General features: G+C 38.6%; 1 protein-coding gene and 1 non-coding gene across 2 annotated transcripts in view; both read right to left on the bottom strand.

The window, feature by feature from the left end:
- The window catches only part of USP32 (ubiquitin specific peptidase 32), a 191,442-nt gene that overhangs the window by 110,091 nt on the left and 69,420 nt on the right, over positions 1 to 11,931 (bottom strand). The gene's annotated exons all lie outside the window — the stretch shown is intronic.
- On the bottom strand, positions 2,163 to 2,235 carry TRNAI-AAU. The gene has a single exon. It is a non-coding gene; the product is annotated as a tRNA-Ile (tRNA).

Here is an 11,931-nt window from a genome sequence, read left to right as displayed (position 1 = left end):
GTTGTTGATAAATCGTCCACCAATCTTGACCCCACATTTCTCCTCATAGAGCCCAGCCTCCCGGATAATCTGTTCTGCATATAGGTTGAAAAGGTTGTTGTTGTTGGGTATCGTCAAGTCAGAACCAACCCATAGCTGACCCTCCAGCAGATTTTCAGAGAGAGTAAATTTCACAGGAAGAGATTGCCCACCCGTGTCACCTGCTCCTTGTGGAGCAGCTGGTAGATTAGCAGTGTGTGTCTTCAGGATTGCAGTGTAGTTTCTTACCACTAGAATTTGCCAACATTTTCTTTCATGAATTTTATACAGTTTTTATGTGGTGGTGCTTGAACCACCTTGAGTTAGTTTTTTTATATGGTGTGATGTATGGATTTAGTTTAAATTTTCTGCAAATAGATGCCCAGTTTTGCCAACACCATTTGTTAAAGAGGCTGTCTCTTCATCAATTTTAGATTTTATTCCTTTGTTACAGATCATTTGTCCAAAGGTGTACAGATTGATTTCTGGGTTCTTAATTCTATTTTACTAGTCTATGTACTGTCACTGTATCAAGCTGTTTTAATAAGTATGACTATGTAGTAGGCTTTACAGAGGTAATTTCTAAATGTCAATTCAAGTATTCTTTTTCCTTGCATTACATTCTGGAACTGTAAAATAAACTATACTTTCCCCTATGATTCATCTTCATATTACTAGTAACTCTCTTGATTTTTCAAAGAACGTTTATTTTCTTAGATTTCAAGAAGCCCATGAAGGTGGATACTTATGTGAACTAGTGGTAAATCAGTCCTATTTCTTAAACTCTTAAATAAAAATTTCAATAAGCAAGGCTCTCCTGCCTCACTTAAAGGTGAAATCGGCGAACTAAGTTTATTAACTTACCCTACCCTTCTAAAATAACAGCCATGTATGTAGACTTCCATCTCTTTCTCTAACCAAATGGCTGGTGGGTTTGAACAACCAACCTTCTGGGTAGCAACTCAGTTTCTAAAGTATAGTGATTATTACACTCACCTAATCTCTTAATCACTATGCTATCAGGGCTCCTTACATATATCACATTCTAATACCACTTAACTCTAATTATGGAAAATAAAAACCTAATTCAACAGTTTGTGTGAAAGTAATAAGCAGTGTACATTATATTATATTAAAAAGTTAAATTATTTTTTATTATATTAGATTACAGAGACAACAAACTGTAACACTTATAACAAACCAAAAGAAGACAAGTTCATGCATCTTTAATAGGAATCATCTGTATTAGAACAATATCACTCACACAAGAAATTTTCAGGATGTTAACACTGTTGAAAATTTGAAACTGAGACAAAATAAAAATACACAAGGTATGTAAACTTATTTTCAGATGCTAAGGAAACTATTTTTCCAGTTAAATAAAAATATTTTCAGAAAGAAGAATAAACCGGGCCTTTCAAAGCCAACTGAACTGCAATCCCAGAGGTATGTGGTTCAAATCCACCAGATGCTCTGCTGGAGAAGGAGGGACAATCTCTTCCTGTACCAGTCAGATCAGATTTGATAGTACATACACACAAAAATAATAAAATTTAAATTTTTTTAAAAAGCCAATTGATTATCAAAATTTCCCAAGGCTTCCTATAGAAACAATATTTTTAGTAATGTGTCTAAAAAAATCTGATCATCTCTGCAATTAGAAAATGGTGCTAAAGTGGATTATTCAATATGGGTTTTCTAGTCACTGGTTTTGAATTTAATCACATGGCTGGATATAAAAAACAAAACTCCGGTTCAAATCCACCAGATGCTCTGCCGGGGAAGGAGGGGCAATCTCCTCCTGTACCAGTCAGATCTGATTTGACGGTACACGCACACAAAACTTAATAAAAAATAAAAAAATTTAAAAAAAAAAAAACAAAAACAAAACTCACTGCTATTGAGACAATTCCAATTCATAGTGACTATCACTGGGTTTCCAAGCCTCCATTATCTGTAAAGGAGAAAAGTGCCTATCTTTCTCCCACCTGATGGGTTTGAATTGCCAACATCATGGTCAGCAGCTTGACGCATTACAAACTACACAGCCAGGATTCCTTCATATATAGATTGCTATTGTTATTACCTCAAGAACTGGGAAAGGTTCATGGTCCAATTGCCTTTCTTGGGTGAAAAACACTCCTTGCCCTCTCTGAGGCTCGAACTCAGGACCTTCAGATTATTAGACTGACGTGCTGCCTACTGCGATAAGAAGGCATATCTTAAGCTCAAGGAACTGAAGAACAAATTCAAACCTCGAGTTGCTATAATCAAGGATGCTTTCGGCAGAATGTTAAATGATCCAGGAAGTATTAAAAGAAGATGGAAGGAGTATACTGAGTCACTGTATCGAAAGGAATTCGAAGACACAGAAGAATTTCATGAAACAACATATGAGCAAGAGCCTATGGTGATGAAAGAAGATCAGGCTGCTTTGAAGGAAATGGCAAAAAATAAGGCTCCAGGAATAGATGGCATACCAATTGACATATTTCAGTTAACAGATGCTGTCCTGGACGTGCTCACCAAGTCGTGCCAAGAAATCTGGAGAACGACCACTTGGCCAACTGACTGGAAGAGTTCTATATTTGTTCCTATCCCAAAGAAAGGTGACCCAACAGAATGTGGAAACTACAGAACAATCTCACTGATTTCACATGCAAGCAAGATTTTACTGAAGATTATCCAAAAATGACTGGAACAGCACATCAACAGAGAACTACCAGAAGTCCAGGCTGGGTTTAGAAGGGGTCGTGGTACTAGAGATATTGTAGCTGATGTTAGATGGATCTTGGCTGAAAACAGGGAATACCAGAGGAATGTCTATCTGTGTTTCATTGACTATGCAAAGGCATTTGACTGTGTAGATCATAACAAACTATGGCTGACTCTGAGAAGAATGGGAATCCCAGAACACTTGATCGTTCTAATGCGAAACTTATACTTGGACCAGGAGGCAGTTGTCAGAACAGAGTAAGGGAACACTGCATGGTTCAAAATTGGGAAGGGCGTACGCCAGGGATGCATCCTATCTCCATACCTTTTCAACCTATATGCAGAACAGATTATCCGGGAGGCTGGGCTCTATGAGGAGAAATGTGGGGTCAAGATTGGTGGACGATTTATCAACAACCTGTGTTATGTGGATGACACAACCCTGCTTGCTGAAACTGAGGAGGACCTGAAGCGCCTGCTGCAGAGTGTCAAGGACTGCAGCCTACAATATGGATTGAGGCTCAATGTCAAGAAGACAAAGATTCTCACCACTGGACCAACGGGCAGCATCAGAATGGATGGTGAAGAGATTGAGATTGTACACAGCTTTCGTTTGCTTGGCTCCATAGTCAACAGTCTTGGCACCAGCAGCCAGGAAATTAAAAGGCGCATTGCCATGGGAAAGTCTGCTGTTAGGGACCTCTCCAAAGTACTGAAGAGCAATGGTGTCTCTCTGGAGACTAAGGTGCATCTGATACAGGCTATGGTCTTCGCAATCACCTGTTATGCATCATAGAGTTGGATAATGACCAAGGAGGCTAGAAGGAGAATTGATGCCTTTGAGCTGTGGTGCTGGAGAAGAGTATTGAGAATACCATGGACTGCTAGGAAAACAAACAGATTTGTCCTGGAAAGGGTTAAACCGGGTGGCTCCTTGGAGGCAAGGATTCTGAGGCTCTGTCTAACATACTTTGGACATGTTGTGAGGAGAGACCGGTCCTTGGAGAGGGACATCATGCTTGGGAGGGTGGAGGGACAGCGCAGGAGAGGAAGGCCCTCTATGAGGTGGATTGATTCAGTGACTGGGATAATTGGGATGGGAGTGTCAGAGACGGTGCAATTGGCACAGGACAGAGCAGGGTTTTTAACACAACACCTTACTACTAAGACACCAGGCTCCCTCTGGAGTTGTTGTTGTATACCAAGGAGTCAGAAACAATACATAGCTGACTCTCTGGTGGATTTTCAGAGGCAGTTAATCACACAAGAGGAGACTGCCCATCCTTCTCCCATGGAGTAACTGGTGGCTCTGAGCCATAAGCTTTCTGATAGCAACACAGCTTCTAGCCATAGGCCATGCAAATATATGCACAGACCACAGTGAAGGGATTGATCAGTTTTTCATCCTTCAGGCTTAAAGACAATAAATTCAGAGGAAGAAAGAGGGCCTGTTACTATTTTCAAGAAAGAAGAGATTGCATTGCATCTATTCTTTAAACCAGAGGTCCACTGACTGAGAGAGAAACTGAGACAGGGAAGCCCAGGTGGCAAAAGCAAGGGCAAGAGCAAAGCCAGAAACAACACTAACAGCAGCAACATCAGCAGCAGGCATGACAGAGAACTAGAGAACAGAATGAAAACACAGCTAAACTGGATCTGCAAAGGTGACAGAAAACTACAGATAAGAGTGAAATAGAGCTGAGTTGGAGAATTACAACAAAGTACCTTGGCCTAAGCTTACTGGCAGAGTTGGGGGGTAAGGGAGAAACAATTAATAGAATTAAAAGAGCTTTCTTTTTTTTTGTGGGTTTGTTGTTGTTGTTTTTTTTAATTTATTTTATTTTTATTATTCGTGTGTGTGTGTGTGTGCCGTCAAATCAGATTTGACTGGTACAGGAGGAGATGGTTCCTCCTTCTCCAGCAAAGCATCTGGTGGATTTGAACCGCACACCTCTGGGATTGCAATGCAGCTTCTTGCCACTATGTAAAAGAGCTTTCTAATAGTTGTCTGACCAAAATCCAAGACTAGGAAGTCAAGGATCAGACAGAGTCCTTTCTAAGAATATGAAAGCTGAAAAGAAGCTGTTCTGATGTAAGAATCATAACCTGAATGTTTCCAAATGGAATTGTAGTTGGTTATTTTCCCAATAAATGCCATAACTATAAGTACTGTCTGTAAATTTGATGTGACCACTGCAACAAATTATCAAATCCAGTAGAAAGTGAGAGATATGGGAGGAAGGAATGATGTTAGAATTGATAGCAAAAGGTGTGGAAGTATGGGGCCAGGTCTGATCTCATAAGAAATCTGCTCTGTGCTACTGTTGTCGACGAAGTCTTCCCCTTTGTGGAGTTAGTGGGATTCAGAATTTGTTGCCCCAACACCAGCCAGTTGTTTTAATAGAACATAAATGAACATTCCTATGACATTACAAACTGGCATAAATCCTGTGGAAAAAGACTGACAGTACCACAGAGTCCTAAAAAAAGATGACTATCTTCTGACCCAGTAATTACATTCTCCACTTAACTTTTTTAAAAAATCACTAATGGAAAATACTATATGCAAGAATATGTTAATCACAGTAAACAATCAGAAATAATTATACTCTTAGGTTACCAATTTCCATATTGTAATTTATTAAAAATAACTTAAAACATCATGAAATTTGTGACAGATATTTAATTAGTGACATTAATAATAATAAATCAAGAAGAAGTTAACTCTACTACCTATGTATGAAAACAAATTCAAACCACTTCATAGTTTTTATTTCTACAGGATTTTGCCATGTTATGCACTTCGCTCTTCTTCTACAGGATTTTGCAAGGTAGCACGTCTTCTTGTAAGATAATTATTCTCTCTGACTATCCCCTTGCAGGGACTGATCCTGCTGCTTCTTCAAGAATGAATTCCTATCCTACCGAATTTTAGGCTCCAGATATTTTCCCTTCTTATTCTTTATATTTATATGTTCCTCATAATCTGATATTCTGATAACTCAGTGATAGAAAAATAAACCAGAAACAAACAAAAGCCAGAACATATAAACTTGCCTTGAGAGAAGTGCCCTCTGGATGTCAAGACTTTATCTCACTTACTTTGAACATGATTGTCAGGAAGGCCCAATCCCTGGAGAAGGACTTCATACATGGAAAAGCAGAGATCAGTAAAAAAGAGGAACATCCTCAGCGACAGGTGGAACAGTAGCTGCAACACTGGGCTCAGAGGCAGCAATTATTGTGAAGCTAGTGCTGAATAGATGGGGAGGGTTTTGTTCTGTTGTACACAGGGTTGCTATAAATCCAAACCAACTCGATGGCGCCAAACAACAACAACAAATAAGACATTTTTTTTCTGCTGCTTTTACTGTTTTTACCTACATACGAACAGAGAAACAAGCACAGATCTAGTCAGAATTTCCCTCAGATAATGCATTTTAGTGCGGTTTCAAGTAATATAGTGGTATCTAAACATACCTTGTCCATTAAGTCCTGCAAATAACTTTTGACTGCTTAACAATAAAAACATACAACTAATTTAATTTTATGAAACATTAAGGGGAAATGAAGTGGAATAAACTGCACATAATTGTATATATTTGTTTTTGTCATATTTATACACCCATGAAGCAAATACGGGAAAATAAAGGGGCATAGAACTGGAGTACTGGGAAGGGAACAAACTGAACACAAAGAGAAATCTGACACAGTGTCAAAAAAACCAAAACTAATATAACTGAACAACTTGTGTGGAAAGACTTGTGTGGGTCAAATGGGAACTTAACTTGCTTTGTTTGTAAACTTTCACCAAAAACTTAAGTATTGGTTTTTGTTGTTGTTCTTTTTGGAGTAAATTATTTGACATCTGGCATTCCACTTAGAATATTCATAATTTATGTAATATACTTGACGTAATAGTTTATTCAAGAGCTCACTAGTGCCATTATGTCTAATGACAGCTCTTCTGCCATTATGTCTAATGACAGCTCTTCTCCTGTAACTAATTTTCAACAGATTTTGAAGCTGTTTAAAAATCACTCTAGGCAAAACTTGGCAGCTAAAAACTGTAAAGATATTAATGTATATTTTTTCAAAGTCTATATGTACAGATGGAAGGAGGAGTGGCATCTACTTCCATAATAGCTTGCCTCCGGAAACCCTATGAACCTGAAGAGAGGATGAAAGGCACTCAAGTGTCACAACAATATATATACAGAACAGACTTTAAAAAATATACAAGCGCTTGCTGACTGCAACCTTCAACATGGACTGAGTCAATATCAAGAAGGAGAGGAAGACCCTCTATGAGGTGGATTGACTCAGTCACTGGGGTAATGGGGGTAGGTGTGTTGGAAACAGTGAGATTGGTACAAGATAGAGCAGGGTTTAGGGCTAGTGTACATAGGGTCACTATGTGTCGCAGGCAAATTGATGGCACATAACAACAACACATATATACAGAAAGTCTGTATGCAGAACAGATCATCCAGGAGGCTGGACTGTATGAAGAGGAATGTGGCATCAGGACTTGAGGAAGATTCATCAACAACGTGTGTTATGCCAATGATACAACTTTACTTGCTGAAACTGAGGAGGACCTGAAGTGCCTGCTGCAGATGATCAAGGACTGCAGCCTTCAATATGGATTGAAACTCAACATCAAGAAAACAAAGATTCTCACCACTGGGCCAATTGGCAGCATCATTATGGGTGGTGAGGAGACTGACATTGTTAACAGTTTTCGTTTGCTTGGCTCCACAATCAATACTCTTGATATCAGCAGCCAGGAAATCAAGAGACAAACTGCATTGGGAAAATCAGCTGACAGGGACCTCTCCAGGGTACTGAAGAACATCAGTCTGGAGACTAAGGTGTGCCTGATCCAGGCCATAGTCTTCGCAATTGTATGACGTGAGTCAGAGATCTGGACAATGACTAGGGATGACAGAAGGAGAATTGATGACTTTGAGCTGTAGAGCTGGAGAAGAGAGTTGAATACACCACGGACTGCTAGGAGAACAGATTCACCTAAAGAGGGTGAGACCAGGCTGCTCCTTGGAGGCAAGGAATCTGAGACTTCATCTGACATACTCTGAACATGCTACAAGGAGGGACTGGTCCTTGGAGAGGGACAACAACATGTTTGAGAGAGTGGAGGGACAGCACAGGAGAGGAAAACACTCGATGAGATGGATTGACTCATTATCTGGGCTAATGGGGGTAGGTATGTCAGAGACAGTGAGGCTGGCGGAAGATAGAGCAGGGTTTAGGGCTCTTGTACAGAGAGTCGCTATGAGTCACAAGTGACTCAAAGGCACATAACAACAACAACAACATATAGCAGTTTTCAGGAAAAGAATGATTCTATTGTATCATTTTAGTAATAGAGAATCCCTTGGAAGTCTTTCTTATCTGTCTTACAAGAAATAGAACTTCTAAATTATCAGAATATAGCATGAACAAAGCACAATTTGTTTAAGAAGAAATTCATGAATAATTTACAAATTCTTATTAGAGACAAAAGAGTTCAAGTAAGAATTCTGCTGGGCTTCACTTGCTACTATTATGTCAAATTCAAGAGCAACACAACAAAGGAGAATGTTAACTGCTTTTTATTAGTTAATATAAGCACTTTCTCTATTTTAACATATTGTAATAGCCAATGATCAACAAGCAACAATTAGAAATGCCAGCAAAGTTGTTAGCTCATAAGTATATGTGCAAAACACAATGAATATTATATGGAAACCAATAAAAACTTTTTTTAAAGTTGTTTGTTCATTATGCTAGCAAATCTAACACAAAAGGATTTAATCAATGCAATGTATCAATTAACATTAAAAAGGAAAAGAAACACAAATCACTATTCTATGGTCAAAGTGTTCCCTAAAATGTAGATAAGCATCCAGTAAATGTGTATCTCTAGTCCCAGTGGGCATCTGAATGCACTAAGAATAGTTCAGCATAAATTCACCAATACTAATGGGAAAATATCCTAATCAGATTGCTTGTTTTTACATGCTGACTTATGTGTCTGAAATCTCTCCCAGCTCTAAGGCAGTTTTTACTTGAAATGTGCTTTTTCTTTTAATTTAGAAAAAGGTTAAGTGCTCAAAGACTGCAACATCAGCAAATCTAAATTACTTTAGAGTATGATCTCCTGGACACTATTCTGGTCTTTTTTGTTTTTTAATTAATTTTTATTTTATTATTATTTTTGTGTGTGTACTGTCAAATCAGATCTAACTGGTACAGGAGGAGATTGTCCCTCCTTCTCCAGCAAAGCATCTGGTGGATCTGAATTGTGCACCTCTGGGATTGCAGTGCAGAGTCTTGCCACTAGGCCACCAGATGGTCTTCTTTATAACAAAATTTTCTCAATATATATAAAAGAACTAAAAACAAAGCACTAATTTGGTGTCTATAACAGTGGGCTAAATCATGTCTCAGATTGTGAGAATGGTGTAGGATGGGGCAAGGGTTAGATTTGCTGTTCACAGAATTGCTGTGAGTCATAGAGAGAGCTCTGTTGGGATAGAGGATTGAAAAGTTATGCTACCAAACCAAAGGTGGGTGATTTTAATCTGTGGCGCTCAGGCCTGGTTTTAATTGTTTTTGGTCAAATATTCTTCTAAGTGTTATAGCACTGATCTATCCATTTGCTGTACAGAGGTAACTCATGGTTGCTGTGATACTAAACATTGTTGACACTGATGTGTCAAATGAGATAATGGTTATCCACCATGGACAGTGTTTGGTGGAGTTCTCAGATTAATGTAGGCTTGGAAGCAGGAGTGGCATCCACTTCCAAAATAGCTTGCCTCTGGACACTCTGTGAACTTAGAGAAATGATGAAAGTTATACAAGTGTTCAGGTCTTTCGTTCATAGGGTCACTATGAGCAATCTATGACTCAACGGCACTTTACAGCAATAATAAATCAAACTTCACACTTTACGCATATACAGCTCTCTGGGGTATACTTTTTTGGAAATTCAGAAAGTCTGCCCACAAAGAATCATAATTTAGTTACAGGTAGGATTTACATGATCAGCAAACAAGTAAGTCATTATCCAGTACAGTGGTATAAGCAAACCTGTGTTATAGCCCTTGTAAGAATTAAAGATTGGGGGGGGGGGGAACCCAGTGATGAGTCTCGACAGTTTAAAGGACAGCAAATTCTTAAAACAATTTTGAATAAAATGAAATTTTTTAAATAGTCACATAAAAATCATACTGCAGGGAGTTCCACTTCTACCTTGGATATAGAAAGCTATAAAGTGCCACTCCTAACTTAATAAAAAACATATTCATAGCTGTCAAGTCAGAACCAATTCATAGCTGATACAACAATGGATTTTTCAAGGCTGTAAATCACACAGGAGAATGTCAATCTTTCTCCAGTGGACTTGAATCACCAACCATCATCAACCAAGGGTTGACAGCCTAACTCCCTACAAAAGGCCATATGAACTACTATATCACAACTTTTCTTGAGCCCCTTTGAGAATTGAGGTCTCAAAATCAAAGGAAAGGTAGATTCTGCCTAAAAGATAAGGGGATGCATGAACTGCCTTACACAAGGGTTGGAGGGAGGGAGGGAAGCATGGGAGGGAAACACTGTCTTAAAACTGAGTAAGAGGATCAACTAAAATATTAACAAACTATAAAATGCTGAAAATGGGATAGACAGACCCAAATACAGGAGGAGTGTCCATAAATGTCAACAAGGTGTTCAAAATAAGATGTGAAGTAAGACAGGGTATTGAAAATGGCTTCCCACACCTCAGAGTTGCCAAGAATGGAAAAGGAATCAAAGCCAGAGTGGAAAAAGCTTGAAATCCAGCTCTGCCCACACCATGCTCTCCTATTAGAACTTTAACTCAATGAGGAACAACAAACCCTGTTACATCAAGGTACAGCTAAAAACTATCACTGGGAAAAGAGAAGAAAGCCTTTCTCTGGAAAAAGGCTATCTCTGGTAGCCATTGCTTCTGTCATTTGCTGTACCATCATGGCTGCCATGTTGCTATAAGATATGACAGCAGGGTCCCATAACGAGGACAGTTTCAACAGTTACAAATTTCCGATGGATGCTAGTCCTGGTTCCTAGTCTATTTTTAAAATTATGGAGACCTCAAAAACCTTATGAACAGCCAGGGAACACTGTCTGACACAGTGCTTGAAGATGAGCCCCCTCTAGTTTGAGGCACTCAAAATAAGATTGGGGAAGAACTGCCTCCTCAAAGCAGAATCTACCTTAATGGCAAAGATGGAGTTTTGACCCAAAGAAGAACCTTCATTTTTTGACGTAGCCTGACCCAAAATGAGAAGAAGCACTTACAAACATCTACTAATAACTGGAAAGTGGAATTTAGCTAGGGAAATTAGAAGTTGTTGAAAATGAAACAGAATGTATATCTTAGGCAACAGCAAGATGAAATGGACTGGTACTGCTATTTTTCATTAGACAATCCTATAATCTACTATGTTGGGAATGACAAATTGATGAGGAATGGTATTGCATTCAACATTAGAAAAACCATTTCAAGATTTATTCTTATGTATAATGCTGTCAATGATGGGATTATATCCATACACATGCAAAGAAGATTTACTTATTGTTCTAATATGTACCAATCACTAAAAAAAAACTGTAAAACTGAGGATTTCTACTAACTTCTGCACTCTCAAATTGGCCAAACATACAATGAGGATGTATTAAATACTTGGTGAATGGAATACAAAAGGTGGGAACAAAGGAAGCCTGGCAGTTGGAAATAAGGCTCTGGTGATCTGGCGATCACTTGACAGAATTTTGTAGCATCAATGATTTTATTCATTGCAAATACTTTTTTTAAAAAAAATAAATAGTGACTATGCATTTGGAGCTTGTGAAATACTTAGGAATCAAACTGACTACATCTGTAGAAACAGAGTGCTCAGTATCAGTCAGAAAAAGGTTAGGGTTAAATATAAAACAGGTAAGTTGTGAAATGATACCAAGATTAAAATTCATGAAAAAATGCAAAAGATCATTACAAAGACAAGGAAAGAGGAAAGGAAAGGGAAAGGGAAAGGAAAGGAAGGGAAAGGGAAAGGGAAAGGGAAAAGGAAAAGGGAAAGGAAAAGGAAAAGGAAAAGGAAAGGAAGAAAGGGAGGGAAGGAGAGAAGGAAAGAGGAAGGGAAGGAAGGA

Source organism: Elephantulus edwardii, unplaced genomic scaffold (assembly GCF_000299155.1).
Source record: "Elephantulus edwardii isolate Elephantulus edwardi_28Jun2011 unplaced genomic scaffold, EleEdw1.0 scaffold00257, whole genome shotgun sequence".
In the NCBI taxonomy this organism is placed as follows: domain Eukaryota; kingdom Metazoa; phylum Chordata; class Mammalia; order Macroscelidea; family Macroscelididae; genus Elephantulus; species Elephantulus edwardii.
This window is presented reverse-complemented; position numbering and strand designations above follow the sequence as displayed.